Here is a 15,255-nt window from a genome sequence, read left to right as displayed (position 1 = left end):
GAGAGGCAGGAAGGCCCCACCCACGGGACATGGGGGCGAGATTGCGCCCTCATGGGGGTGCTGGGCAGACTGCCCCCCTAAAGCCTTCCCCGTTCTTTCTGCTGAGCTGGGTCAAGTTCCCACATGCCAGCATGTGGACAGGACCCCACAGAGAGGTCGAGGCCCCTCAGCACCCCGTCCTCACCCCATCTCACCTGCCCCCTGCACCAGAGCACTTACCCAAGGCTGAGCAGAAGTGGAGAGAAAGCAGGGGTCAGAACCTCGGAGGCCGCTTCCACGTCCTGGCCCAGGCTGCTAGACCATGCCCTAGAAGAGAGCACAGACCGGTCACATGCGGCGGGGCCACGCAGACCCAGAGCCCACTGACTTCCTCGCCAGTCGCTTCCATACAATCTACACACATTTTCCCATGATCCTCCCGAAATACAAGGTTCTCTTCCTCCTTGGGGGCCGGCAGGGCTCCCCTCGCTCCTGCAGAATGAGGGCTGCATCTCCCCTGAACTGACTGTGAGCTCCACAAGAGCAGAGAGTCTGTGCCTTCGGTGCCTGACTCAGAGCTTGCATGCAGCAGCCACTCAATAAATAATCCCTCTTTGAGAAATGAGTGCCCCGAAATGCATCCCGTGGACATGACTGCAAGCACAGTACACTTGTGCTCAGTTAGAATTCTACCCTGCTTCAGCAATACAGGGCTTCATATGCCCACTACATCATTGACACTCACTGCTAGGATTCAAGAACTGGAATGCAAACGCCACGCATCTCCCCACCAGAAATGCTCACTGGAGGTCACTGACATACTTTATATATACACATATACACCTGTATATACCTACATGTAACACTCTTAATAGACTTTATTTTTTTAGAGCAGTTTTTTTGTTCGCAGCAAAGCAGACCAGAAAGTACAGCGTTCCCACTCCCTCCTTGTCCCCAGACACACCCCTCCTCACGTTCACCATCCTCCCCCTGCAGACTGGGGTACCTTTGTTACAACTGGTGGACCTACACGGATACATGTCATCGCCCCCAAGCCACAGCTCACAGGAGCTCGTTCTTGGTGTTGTACGTTCTGTGGGTTTGAACAAACGTGTAACGTCCTGTTGTTCGGTTGCTCAGTCGCGTCTGACTCTTTGCGACACCATGGACAGCAGCACGCCAGGCTCCTCTGTCCTTCACCATCGACGTTATAATATCAATATCAAATGAGGTAGCTTCCCTGCCCTAAAATACCCCCCTGTTCGCCTCATCCCCTATTTTTCTAAAGGCAAGTTCACGTCAATGATCTCAGCTAAGTCATCTCATGACTCTGGAGCCCTGCTTGGACACTCAGGGAAATTAAAGCCTGGACAGGGTCAAGGGCCCTCCACAAGGTCACCCTGGTGAAAACCAGTAAGTTGGAATCAGCAGCAGAATGTGCTAGAAGCAATGTGTCTGGTGGTCATTTTATCATCTTGACCTCCTATCGGCCCTGGTGGGAAGGGTCCATTCTAACCCCCCAGTTTACAGAGGAGCAAACAGATTTGGGGACACGTGTCAAGGTCACAAGTGGCCAATTGGGATGCCCAAAACGCACACCCCTAAACCCACCTCTGCTCTTTCCAGATGCCCTCGTCAATTACAGGAGCTTATAGGAGGTGTGGGAATGCCGCGGGCAAGCGCCCCCTCGGGTTAGGGGGCTTTTGCTTTTCCAGAGTTGGATCATGTGTGCCCCGGGCCTGTGGTCCTCCTGCAGGGGTTGGTGGTGGGGGATGGCGCCCTCTAGCCACTCTGCACAATTAATGTCACAGGGGGCCTCCCCCGGCGGCAGGTCAGTCTGCACAAAGGCCCCACCGTTTCTAGCCTCTGGGGGACAGCCCTGCATGAACATCAAGTTCAAGGATCAGCTCAGGGATAGTGACAGCATTCCTAGTCCACGTGGACACCATCCTGTCTCACCAGACACACCCCAGCTCTCCCGGGAAGAGCTCTGCAGGGTGGGGACAGCAGAGGTGCTCCTCTGTGCTGGGCGGCCCCGTGACTGGGGTGAGCCCTGTGACCCTCGCCATCCTCAGCGTCCCCAGCTGTGACACGGTGGACAGGTTGGATCCCCTGGGGAGGCTGGGCCAGCTCTGATCCCAGGTTTCCCAGCAGAAGGAGCCATCCTTCCAGAGGCCTCTGGCTCCCAGTCTGCTTGGGAACACTCCATTAACTCAAACTGCAAATTTCCTCCTGGCTCTATCAGCTAAGCCACAGGGGCTCCCCGGCCACCAGCTTTCCTGTGACAGACACAGATGACAGTCATCGCTGGAGACGGAATCAAGGAACAGAAGTCATTATGCAGAAATAATTATGTTGAGTTATGTCTGGTTGCTCCTGATTTCTGTCTCTCAATTGTCTTACAAATGGTCATGCCACTTCCTCTCCAGGAGAACAAACTGTGGATGCCTGGGTGATTCAAACAGACCTCCTGGGCCTGAGCCTAGTGCTCCAAACTCCTGCCAGGCGGGGCATCAGCATCCAAGGGCTCTGACGCCCTTTCCTTTCTCTGAGCACTTGGGAGAGAGGAGAGGTAGAAGACAATAGCCCTGGGGAGGGAGCATATTCCCTGAGTCACCCACACACACCCCCTGCATTGGACCCTCCTTCAAGGCCCGCTTCACCTGGGTCCCTTTCTCCTGGGGACCATCCTGACCTCCCAGCCTTTTGTTCACTTTATGCCCAAGGCACCTCCCTCTCCTAGCTCTGGGGTCTCGGGGGGGTGGGTGGTGACTCAGGCCGTAACCAGCTTTGACTCATTTTGGTGCTCCCAGCTCCTAGCACAGAGCAAGGCCCTGGGAGAGCAGAGAGGGCTCCGTGGCTGGGCTGATGGGCTCAAATCCTAGCTCCACTATTTCCTGGTCGGGTGACCCATTATCTACCTTCTCTCTGCCTCAGTTTTCCAGGATGTAAAATGGAGATGATGATAATCCTACCTAGTTCATCAACCTCTTAAAAGATTCCGTGAGCAAATGCACACACATACAAAATACTTGCTCATAGGAAGATGCAATAAATCTCAACAGTGACTAAAAGATCACAGAGAAGCCTTGAAAACACTCTTGTAAGAATCTAAGCCAACTTGAAAGACACAAACTACTGAAACTGACTCAAGAAGAAGTATGTCTGAAATACCCATAACAAGGCAAGAGACTGAATTAGTAATCAAAAAATTACTCACGAAGAAAAGTTCCCACCAGGCCCAGATGGTTTCACTGCTGAGTTCTATACACATTTAAAGAATCAATAACAATTCTTCACAAACTCTTCCAAAAAACAGAAGAGGAGGGAACACTTCCCAACTGGTTCTATGAGGCTAGTACTACCTTGATAGCAAAACCAGACAAAGTCTCCACAAGAGAAGAAAGATACAGACCAATGTCCCTAATGGACAAGGATGAAAAGAAAAACAAACAAACAAGCCCTCAAAAAAAAAAAAAAAAATACCAGCATAGCAAATCCAGTAACATAAAGAATAAAAAGAATTATATATCATACCAAGTGGGATTTATCTCAGGAATGCAAGGATAGTTTACCATCTGAAAACAATTAATGTAGTACATCATACAGTAAAATAAAAAGCAAAAATCACATGCTCATCTCAACAGATGCAGAAAAAGCACTTGACAAAATCCAACATCCTTCCACGATAAAAACACTCAAACTAAGAACAGAAGGAAACTTCTTCAGTCTGACAGAGCATATTTGTGAAAAACTCACAGCCAATATCACACTTAATGGTAAAAATACCAGATGCTTTTTCCCTTAGATCAGGAATGAGACAAGGATGCCCACTCGCGTCACTTCAGTTCAACATTATACTAGAGGTTCTAACCAGGGCAACTGGGCAAGAAAAAAATACAAGGCATCTGAATTGGAAAAGAAGTAAAACTATCTCTATTTGCAGATGACATGATCTTTTATACAGAAAATCCTAAGGAATCCACTAAAAAAATGTAATAGAACTAATGACATAATTTAAGCAAGGTTGCTGGATACATGATCAACATACAAAAATTAAGTGTATTTCTATATACAGGCAATTAAAAATCCAAAAATGAAATGAAGAAACAATTCTGTTAGCAATAGCTTCAAAAATTATTAAGTACTTAGAGATAAATTTAACAAAAGAAATGCAAAATGTACTCTGAACACTACAAAACATTGTTGAAAAAAATGAAAGAAGATAAATAAGTGGGAAAATATCCCGTGTTCATAAACCAGAAGACTTAACACTGTTAAGAGGGCAACACTCCCCACACTAACCTCTAGATTACCCCTAAGAATGCCAGCTTACTACTTTGCATTTGGCTGATTCTAAAATTCATATGGAACTTCAAAGAATGCAGAACAGCTGAAACAGTTCTGAAAAAAAAAAGAGACAAAGTAGAACTCACAGCTCTCAATTTACAAACTTACTACAGGGGCTTCCCTGGTGGTCCAGTGATTGAGAATCCGCCTTGCAATGCAGGAGATGTGAGATCAATCCCTGATCCAGGAAGACTTCACATGCTGTGGTGCAACTAAGCCCACGCCTCACAACTATTGAGTCTGTGCTCTAGAGCCCAGGAGCCGCATCTACTGAAGCCCACGAGCCCTAGAGCCTGTGCCTCACAATAAGAGAAACCACCGCAGTGAGAAGCCCGAGCACCATGACTAGAGAGGAGCCCCTGCTCGCTGGAACTAGGGACAACCTTGTGCAGCAACAAAGACCCAACACAGCCAAAATTATTTAAAAAATTTTTTAAATGAAAGAAAAGATGCTCAACATCGTTAATTATTAAAGAAAGACAAATCAAAAGCACAATGAGATACCACTTCACACTCACTAAAATTTTTGGAAAAGAAAAAGTCAGATCAATGCAAGTGTTGATGAGGATTTGGAGAAACTGGATCCCACTGCTGTTGGTAATGTAAATGGTGCAGCCAATTTGGAAAAAATCTAACAGTTTCTCAAATGATTGAACACATAGTTATAACCCAGAGACTCCACTCCTAGGAATAAACCCAAGAGAAATGAAAGCAAACGTTCGTAAAAAAACTTGTTCATAGCATCATTATTAAACACCAAATGTTCATTACTATATGAATGGATAAACAAAATGTGGTATTTTCATACAGTGTAATATCATTTAGCCATAAAAAGAAGTACTGACGTGCTACAATATGGATGAAACTTGAAAACATTATGCTAAGTGAAACCAGCAAAAAAGGACAAATGTTGTATGATTCTGTTATATAAAATGTCCAGAATAGGAAATCTATAGAGACAGAAAGTAGATTAACAGTTTCTTAGAGCTGAGGACAGGTGGACAGTGGAATGAGAGGTGGTAGCTAAAGGTGGTAGCCAAAACTGTACCCACCTTAGTATGCGTATAACCTATATAAAGGTCATGGGCTAGAGGAGGAAATGACAACCCAGTCCAGTATTTTTGCCTAGAGAATCCCATGGACAGAGCAGCCTGGTGGACTACAGTCCATGGGGTCACAAAGAGTCGGACACGACTGAGCGACTAAATAACAACTGTGTTTTATAATATTAAAAAGAGGGTATCAGTATCACATGCTTAGAAGGTGACAGTGTGGGAAACTGTTGTGGTCATCTCAAGCAAATAAGTACTGCATGAAGGTATTATACTTCCAATGATTAAGAACCATCCTGCCTACCAAACAAAATACATTCTGAAGGTTGCTTGTTTTGTAATCCTGGATCTGGATTTTTGGAGGAGTCTTAAATTTATAAAAGAATGAAATTATAAAATACTCAGCAGCTTGGCTTTATTTTGAAGTGATCTGTTACTTTAAAATTAAAAGAGATGCATTAAGAATCAATAAAACAAGATACAATGAAATCTAGTTATTATAAATTCCATCTGTACTTAAAGTATTCTAAAATAACTTATTGGTAACTGCTTTTCCCTAGCAGGATGAGCAGAATTTTCTTGATTATAGGTATAGTTTTATTTTTATTATTTCTTAAATGGCCCTTATGGTTATGAACAGGATTTGTACGGTCAGCTTTTGTTCTTTCACCAAACTTGAGATAAAAATTATTTTAGCTGTAACCTAAAATTAGTCTTTAAAAAATGGCAAATGTTAACTTAAAAGCAGCACATAGTCATTCAGTTTGCTGCATGACACTGATCCCAGGGAAATCGGACAAGCTTTCTTTTGCCCTAACTTAGAGAAGTATAGGTCAAAGTTCTGGAATATTTCTAATTTACTTTAGTGAATTTTACTCACTTTAGTATGTGTATAATATATAAAGCGAAAGAGAATGTTAATTATAATATAACTTTGTTCATATTATTTGATGTTTGCTAAAAGAAAAATACCAGATGAATGAATTAAATCAACAAAAATAAATAAAGGGTATGGGGTCTCCTTTTGGAATGATGGAACATTCTTTTAGGGTGATGGAACATTCTTTTAGGGTGACAGAACATTCTTTTAGGGTGACGAACATTCTTTTGGGGTGATGGAACATTCTAAAATTGACTGCAGTGACAGTTGCACATGTATCTGGTAAATGTACTAAAAGCCATTGCATTGTATACTTTATATGGGTGAATTGTGCAGTACATGGATTGTATCTTAATAACGTTATTAAAAAAAAACAAACCAGAGTCTAGGCCAGCGCTCTTGAAATTCTCTACTCCAGAAGACAGAAAGGCAAAGAGCAGGTTTACAGGAACAGGAGGGCAAACCACGGGGCTTCCCAGCTCTGCAGTCGGGGGACACAGCTCTCTGAGCTCGTGAGATTCTCAGCCTCAGATCTCAGCTGAGCCACAAAACTGCCTTGGAGACATGCTCCCCACCCTGCCCCCAGCATGCACCCCAAACACTTGCTGAGTGCCTGCAGAGTGCATTAGGTGCAGAGACACCGGCTCCACTTTTGAGGAACCCACAGCCCAACCAGTTATCCTCAGATGTCATGTGCCGGATGTCAGCGATGGGCAGTCAAACCAAGCTCCAGGGATCGCTTGCATTCCAGGAGGTGATCTGGTGCACTGTGGGGCGGCTGGGGAGGGAGGAGTCCCTCTGGATACATGCTGGGTCCGGGCTGAAGGAGTTCAGTCCCTGAAACCACCCAGTCCGCCACCCCAGGGCACTGACTGCGAACCACCAGCTAACAAACCAGGGTTCTAGGGCCATTTCTGGGGCTAGTTCCTCCTCTAGGGCCCAGGGCCGGTAGGCTCAGTGCCCAGCATCCTTGCTGGCCAGTCCTTGAAAGGCAGTTACACGAGCTTCTTCCTGCCAGGTCTTAACACGTCCTCTCGCCCAGACCCAGGCCTCCGGGGCTGACTCTGATCTGCCCGCTTGCACCAGGGGCGAATGTGTGCTCAAGAGATGACAAATTATTTTAATATATCCTGAAATCCAACTTAATTAGGAAGCAAAGTCCCCGAGGGAGAAAAATACAGTGGGTCTGGAGTCAGAGATGGATGGGTTTTGGATTATGACTATTTCTGAGGTGACTGTGGTTTTAGGATGACTAATTCTACAATGGTCCCCAGGTAATCAGGGTGGTAACTCACTGAATACTTTCACACAGACATTTGGCACAACATAAAGGCATTTTCCTCCACTGCTCAATTCAATAACTGAGTTAGCGGGATTTCCCTGCTGGTCAGGGGCTAAGAATCTAGCTTGCAATGCAAGTGACATGGGTTCAATCTCTGGTCAAGGAACCAAGATACCACATGTCACAGGGCAACCAAGCCTGAGTGCCACAACTAGAAAGATGTGCATGATGCAACAGAGCTCCACATGCCACAATTAGGGCCTGATGCAGCCAAATAATAAATATTAAAAAAAAAAAACTGAGTTGAAGGGGCTGTGTATCCTACGGATGTCCCCGGGGATGGGAAAGCCATAGAACATACCACGGAAGCCAAGACTCACAGGTCAGACCACACAGCCAGAGCGCTCCACAAAAGAGGGCAGGACTGGAAGGGGCCCCAAGGCGGCAGTGAGCTAAACCCTGAGCCCTGCGTGGCCAGGGCCAGCCACCTTCACCAGCCCTCTGGTCATCTGGGGGCCCTGGGCACTGGCTGCATTCCCAGCTTCCAGGGAGTGCTCATGACATCTTATTGTAGCCCCTGTGTCCCCTCCCATCACCAGGGTACCCGAGCTGGGGTCACAAAACAAAAGGAACCTATGATCTCCAACCGTTTTGAAAAACGACGTATTTACTAAAGATGACTACACAAACTCCATGGCCCAGAAATTCAGCTCCTTGATATACTCCCGACAGAACGATGGACGTAGGTCCACCAATGACACTAGCAAGAAGGCTCACAGCTACATGACTTATAAAAGTCCCTAGAGGAAACTGTCCTCACGTCCACCTGCCATCGATGGATGACAACCTGTAGTGTGTTGGTACCTGGAGGACCATAGAACAATCGGAAAAAACCTCCACGACACACAATACAGATGAAGCCTCAAAAGGTTTCCTTTCCGGTAACAAGACAGCAATGGAGAGTAAGCAGATCACGAACTGCTAGGAAAAGAATAAAATGAAGTGATTTGATGAAGACTGCTGGGTGGCTCAATGGTCAAGAATCCGCCGGCTAGTGCAGGAGACGCAGGTTTGATCCCTGGATGTGGAAGATCTCCTGGAGAAGGAAATGGCAACCCACTCCAGTATTGCTACCTGGGGAATCCCATGGACAGAGGAGCCTGACAAGCTACAGTTCATGGGGTCGCAAAGACTTGGACACGACTGAGCAACTGAGCACGCCAGGATGGGTTGGGGTCAGGGTGGTGACTCTTGCTTGGACGCTCAGAGTCAGGGACACGAGAAGGGGAAGGGATAGATTTACGATGAGAGCTCTCGGCAGAAGGGGCAGCAAATGCAAAGGCCCTGGGGTAGAGCATGCTTGGCATCGTCAAGGAGTGGCAAGAAAGTGAGTGTGGCCGAAGCATGGCCAACAGGTAGAAGTGGGGAGCAGCGGGGGGTGGGGAGAGCAGGGGCTCAGAGGACAGGGCAAGGAGTTCACCTTTTTATTTTAAGCACAATTGTTGTAGAACTCTGACAACCAGAGGGTGCTACAAAAATGCTGGGTACTGGGGGAAAGCATTGTAAGACTCCCTGGAACTGAGGGCGGCAAAAAGGGGAGACCTCCTTGGGACCCCCCAGTGGTGGGGGCTGGGGTGGGGGTGGCAGGTCACTTCTTAAGGCGCTGCTTTTCCTTCCGACATAAAATCCAAGCTTGTTCACTCCTGATTCTCCGTGGGCAGGAACGAAAATAAAATGGCTCATTGCCCACTAATGAATTCTTGGAACCTCCGGAGCTCAGGCCACGGATCCACTTCCCCCGACCAGCTCCTGATGCCAAAGGGACCAGGGGCCATAAAAACCCTGCCTGGAGTTCTTCCCGGCGGCGTCTGAGGCGCCTCCTGTTCCGGAGGGAGGAAGAAAAAGCAAAGCTTTGCCAACAGAGAACAATGAGGCGGCCAAGGGGGAAACACCGGAGGGTCCAGGGAGGCGGGGAGCGGGGAGGAATCCAAAGCCTGTGCAGCCATTTCTATGTGGGGCAAGTTCTGCCCTCAGACAGGCCCACTGTCGTGGTCAGTCTTAGCCAGGGCAGTGGGGGGCGTCCTGCCACCCCTGGACAGCAGGTACTAGAGCACCTGAAGTGGAGGCTGGGGAACAGGCACCCCCTTCTCATGGAAATGGTCCCAAGAGTGTTGGATTTGGACTCTGACATGTCACCATGAGGCCCTGGGCAAGTCGCCCGTCCTTCGGGGCTGCTCCCATCCCATGAACTCCTGGGGGGGGCTGCAGGAACCATAGGAGGTAACAAATGCACATGGAAGCTCCTTCAACTCCTAGCATTTAAGACTCCACCTCAGGCCCACTGGGTGCACTCACACCCTGCCCCCATCTCAGGATCATCGGCCACCAACAGATAGGCTCAGAGAGGTTAAGCTACTTTCCCAAGGTCACACAGCCAGACAGTGCTATGCCAGTGGAGCTGACCAGGTCCTGCAGGCCACAGGACCTGCCAGAGACTAAATCCTGCCTTCCGGGAGCAATAAAGGTGCAAGGAACGTGGCACTAATTATTTAAGAGTAATTAAGCAAGACATGCAAAGCAGGGCAGAGGGTGGGCCCTGGGGTGGGGTCTGTGCAGAGGCAGGAAGGGTGGGCTGAGGGGCTCCCAGCCAAGCTCCCCGCAGAGCAGTCTCCTCAGGCCAGGCTCCAGATATTCACCCCTTGCCCTCTCTGAAGTCCCTGATGGTCCCAAGGCCCCAGCACTTGCCATTTGAGGACTCGGGTAATCAGGCCCCGGTCCAGGTGCCCTTGGAGCCTAAATCCCACCAAGTGCGGCAGGCTGAGGACGGGGAAAAATTCAGAGACTCTTTCTCACGCGGCCTCCCCTCCTTCCTGGGGCCCCCAGGGGTCCGTGAGGCTGCCTGGAAGCCGCTTGCTGGGGCTCCTGGCCCTTCTAGACTGAGCTCTGGGAGGGCCATGTTCTGTGTTCTGTTCCCACGTCTCCCATGCACGGCGCCTGGAGGCACACCGACTCTCAGTTGGTGTCTAATGAGTGAATCAGCAAGCAGGCCACTCAGAGATTCGAGATGAGGCTGCAGAGAATGACACAGCCAGAGCATGGAGGACCTTGAATGCTGGGGCCAGGTGGCTTGTGGCAATAGGGAGCCACGGAGGGCTCTTGGGCAAGGGACTAGGAGGAAGATGGTTGTGGCAGCCTGGGCAGAAAGAGTAGCAGAACTGAGGCTGGAGTCAGGAAGGTCACTGGGGGAGTGGGGAGGGGGCAACATGGGCACTAGCACGTGAGAAAATCGGGGATTTTTAAGGGTGATTGCAATCGTATGTAGCTTTCAGCTGATCGCACACAGAAACTGGAAACCGCCCCCTCCCCTAGACAGAACTCAACTGCATTGTTGGTATTAACACCTTAGTTGCCGGTCCATCCTGAAACCACCCCCACCAAGCCACCTGGTGCCCAGGCTGTGCTTCCTGAAGCAGGTGGCCAGGAGGAAAAGCATAACTTCCCCACAAAGAAAGGAAAGCACCAGAGAGGATCTGAGCGTCCCTGAAATGCAGCCTGCAAAGCAGCCTGCAAACGGGCGGCCGTGGAGGATTAAGGCAAGTCCTCCCGCGAAGCCTCTTATTCCGCAGCAAACAGAGCGCGCGCAGCTGAGCCGCTGTATCCGTGATGAAGGGATAAGTCATCTGAAAACACAAATAAATTATTCATTCCCCCACAAACGAGCAGCTTCTGGGTTCCTGCGGCAGCCTAAAGGCTCTGCGAATTCTATTAGCGACATGGCTCAGCCAGGCGACTCGGAGTCCCACCACCACCCCAGTGTAGACGGCTCTTGCCAGGAGCTGCCCACACGGCTCTCTGTTCCACGTCCATGACTGAAACCAGCCCGGCGTCTCGTAGGGAGATCACAGCCCTGCCGGCCCAGCTTGGGAGGCTCGGGGCTCCTGGCAGAGTGTCCACACAGGAGGACTCGGTGGCATAGAGATGCCTCCCACTCACAGTCTCTCAAGACCTCCCCTCCAGGGTCCACTTCCCACCCGTCCGAACACAAGCCTGGAGTTGGCCTGCAGATGCCTAGGCCCTGACCCCAGACACCCGCTGGGGTTCAGCCCGGGGCACTGCATTTCTGACGCCTTGGAGCTGAGGAAGTGCTGGAGTCCCCGAGTTCCCCACCTCCAGTCGACCACAGCAGCTTGGCGGCCTCACAGACCCGAGCAGCCGGGGTCAGGTCCGCGGCCTCTGGGGGCCCCAGGTGCTCGGGGTGGGGGGCTCCTGGAAGGACGACAAGAAAGAACATTTGCAGAGCGACTGTCAAACGCCGGTGCTAGGCAGAGGCCACTCGCGGCTGGAGCTCTGCCCGCCTCTCATCCCCGTGTTTGTAGCTTTGATCCCAGCCTTGGCTCGGTTCACAGCGGAGAAGTCTGAGGGTTCTGACTGCCAAGGCCAGACCCAGCACCGCTATTTCCTTGGTCCCCATGGTCCCTTTCTCAGGGAAGCCTCCAACTCCTCCAGCTCAGTCTAAACACACTCTGTTGGGACTGCTGCTTGGTGTCTTAGCATAAGGGAGGGGCTAGGGAGGGAACGGGGTCCCACAGAAGTGCGGGGGTGAAGCGGTGACCGCGTGAGAAGGGCCACTGAGGCCCCCGTCACTAGGCCAGCTGAAAGCTGCCCCTTGTAGACTGGTCCCATGCAATGTGAGCCGGTCGGGTCTGTCCCTCTGTTCCTGCCCTTACACCTGGGGTCTTCTGCAAGAATGACACTTCTGGGCCTTCCCTGGTGGTCTGGTGGATAAGACGCCACACTCCCAAAGCAGGGGGCCTGGGTTCAATTCCTGGTCAGGGAACTGGGTCCTGCACGCTGAAACTAAGACCCAGTGCAGTCAAATAAATACATATATTTTTTTAAAATGACACTTCTCACCTCTCTCCTTGCAGGGGAGATGGGGCTTATCTGACCTGGCTGGAGAAATGACTTTCTAACCTGGTCCTTCCCCACACTCTGCCCCAACAGCAGAGGTCAGCAGTGGCTCAGCCGTCTGCCTACGATTGGGAAACATTTTTAAGAGTGAGGCCGAGAATTCCATGGACTGTATAGTCCACGGGGTCTCAAAGAGTTGGACACGACAGAGTGCCTTTCACTTTCACTTTTTCAAGTAGCAGGACGCTGATTCTGGCCGTAGAGCAAGCTTGCAAATCCAGAACTACCAGCAAAAATGGTGTGTGTGTGTGTGTGTGTGTGTGTGTTTGTATCTGGAGACATTCCTGGTTATTATAACTGAGGGTGGAGGGGGGTCATCTACTGGCACCTGAGGGGTAAAGGCAAGGATGCTCCTAAACACCTCACAGCACAGGTCACCCTACAACAAGCAGTCAGGCAGCCCAAGCTGTCCACCAGGACAAGACCCTGATGTAAACTCAGTCCCCCGCAGCTCGTTGCTGGGGTCCACTTCTCCACTGGTTTCAGAATCTAGGGGCCAGAAGAGTGCGGAGCTCATAGAACCACACTCTCATCCCCAAATGCGGAAAGTCCTGCAGGGCACAGAGCCACCCTGCCCCCACTGCTGTGAAAGAAAGTGAAGTCGCTCAGTAGTGTCCGACTCTTTGCGACCCCATGGACTGTAGCCCAGCAGGCTCCTCCGTCCGTGGGATTTTCTAGGCAAGAATACTGGAGTGGGCTGCCATTATCTTCCCAACCCAGGGATTGAACCCAGGTCTCCTGCATGGCAGACAGACGCTTTACCGTCTGAGCCACCAGGGAAGCCCCCACTGCTGTAGGGTCTCACATAAGGAAGCCCCCCTCCCCAGGCTTCTCTGAGACCTGGAGGGGCTACAGGAAGCGCTCGGGTCCCAGGACTGCTGTAGGCAGGCAGGAATAGGAGGATGGGCAACTCTTGCTGCTGGCCTGCCGTGGAGACAGCACCCACGCTTTACATTCACCCCACTCAGGGACAGCGGGCAAGGATTCAGGAAGCCCCGCCCTTGGGGTAGCATAAGCCCCATGAGGGCTCTGTCCTGGTGACCCGGGCCAACCAAAACACCAGTGGTCCCCACACCTGACCCTTCCCATGGGAAAGGGTGGTCTCGGAGATGAAATGGAAGCCTCATCTACGCATCCTTTCATTCATTCAAAACACATTTAACCGAACACCTACTATGTGCCAGGCACTGTCCCAGGTGTCACTGATGCAACAGTGAACATGCACAATTCTTGTTTTCAAGGAGTTCACTCAGGTGCATCAAATTATGAGGCAAGCGACACGTGCCATGAGGATAGTGAGTGCAGGATTCGAGGGGGCCGTGATGAGACTTTCAGTCTTAAGGATCCAGGAAGGCTTCTTGGAGGAGGTGACATCTAAATGGAGACTGAAGCATGAATAAGAGTCAGCCAGGCAGAGACAGAGGAAATACAGGGGGATGGGGACTAGGGAGCAGCTTTTCCAAGGACTTCTAAGACGCTCCCTCACCCAGGCAGGGGCAACTGACACACTACAGATCAGTGGGCAGCTGCGGTCAGCACCCGCAGCTCCCAAGTGAAAGGGGGCCTAAGAGGAGGCCTAAGAGGAGCATGGCGGGGAGGCCTTTGCCGAGGGCCCACAGGCTTGGGTCTAGCAGGGCTGGCCCAGGGGGAGAAAGCCAGTCGTCTTAAAGACACAAACAGCAAACACATCCACGCCCACCCGACCCATAGCAGCACCTCTGCATACTCTCTGGCCCCCTGAGAAGGCTGACCTCTGGCTGCCTGCCCACCAACCCCTCGCCATCCCCAGGGCGCAGGATCCTGGTATCCCCAGACCACTCCAGCCTCATGCACTTGCTGTCTGAGAGCTGGACTTCTGAAAATTGTCAGTTTACTGTGGTTAAAAGACAACGCAACCCACAGGTGCACAGCTGGCTCGGCCGACGCCTCTTCAGGGATGAGGCATTTGTGCAGTGATGACAATTCCTGTCTGGACCTGCAGGTGGGCCCGGTGTAGGGAACCCACCTTCCCTTATAAGAGGGCCCCCTGGACCCCGGGAGCTCTGCCCAGAAGACCCCCAGCAGGGCCTGCTGTGGACACCAGCTCGGGGGCTGCAGCACCACCTGCGGGGACCGACCAGGAGGAGCCAGGATTGCGTGCGCACAGAAGCCTCCCACATCTTTTCCATTTTTTTCTCAAACCTGAACATTCATGAATGAATGAAGCTGTGCTCAACCAAAGTGCAAAGTTTACCTTTTACCCTGTTAAATTCATCTTACGTTCCCCTCCTCCTTTCAACCTACCAGAGCTTCTGGAATTTGACAGCGCTCGGGTTTTGTACCCTTGGCCAATCTGATACGCATAGTACGTCACCTAAAGCGGCGGGTGAAAATGCAGACTCGGTTGGCAACTGCCATCCTGTTACTCAAAGCCTCCGGGGGTCGGTCGTACGACTGACGGTGAGGCCATCTAACCCCCAATATTCTGCTCCTGTCCCCAGAGGCCCAGCTGTGCCCGGCTTGAACGGCTGGGCCCACAGCTGTCCTCCAACAGCCCGGCCCATCAAAAAGCAGGGGTGTGTGCGTTCACCTACGGCTGCCCTCGTACCTGTCTCCCAGCACCATCAACACCTCCCCTCTCAAATTAACTCCCGGTCTTCCTTGGCGCCCAGAGGTTAAGACTCCATGTTTCCAATACAGGGGACACAGATTCGATGCTTGGTTGGGGAACTAAGATCCCACATACCGCACAGCCAAAAAAT

General features: G+C 50.8%; 1 protein-coding gene across 11 annotated transcripts in view; it reads right to left on the bottom strand.

The window, feature by feature from the left end:
* HPCAL1 (hippocalcin like 1) overlaps positions 1-15,255 on the bottom strand; it is a 115,103-nt gene that overhangs the window by 31,475 nt on the left and 68,373 nt on the right. For 4 of the 11 annotated variants that reach the window (XM_081596487.1, XM_081596483.1, XM_081596494.1 and 1 more), the window contains one exon: positions 220-306. The gene's annotated coding sequence lies outside the window, so the exon portion shown is untranslated. Of the gene's footprint in view, positions 1-219; positions 307-985; positions 4,943-11,710; positions 11,810-13,688; positions 13,900-15,255 lie in introns of those variants that run through there. The other 7 variants (XM_081596485.1, XM_081596484.1, XM_081596490.1 and 4 more) reach the window with 3 other exon arrangements.

The sequence above is a fragment of the Giraffa tippelskirchi genome, chromosome 4, assembly GCF_054371585.1.
Source record: "Giraffa tippelskirchi isolate mGirTip1 chromosome 4, T2T-mGirTip1v1.2.pri, whole genome shotgun sequence".
In the NCBI taxonomy this organism is placed as follows: domain Eukaryota; kingdom Metazoa; phylum Chordata; class Mammalia; order Artiodactyla; family Giraffidae; genus Giraffa; species Giraffa tippelskirchi.
The sequence above is the reverse complement of the archived record's forward strand: the minus strand, read 5'-3'. Positions and strand labels throughout refer to the sequence as shown.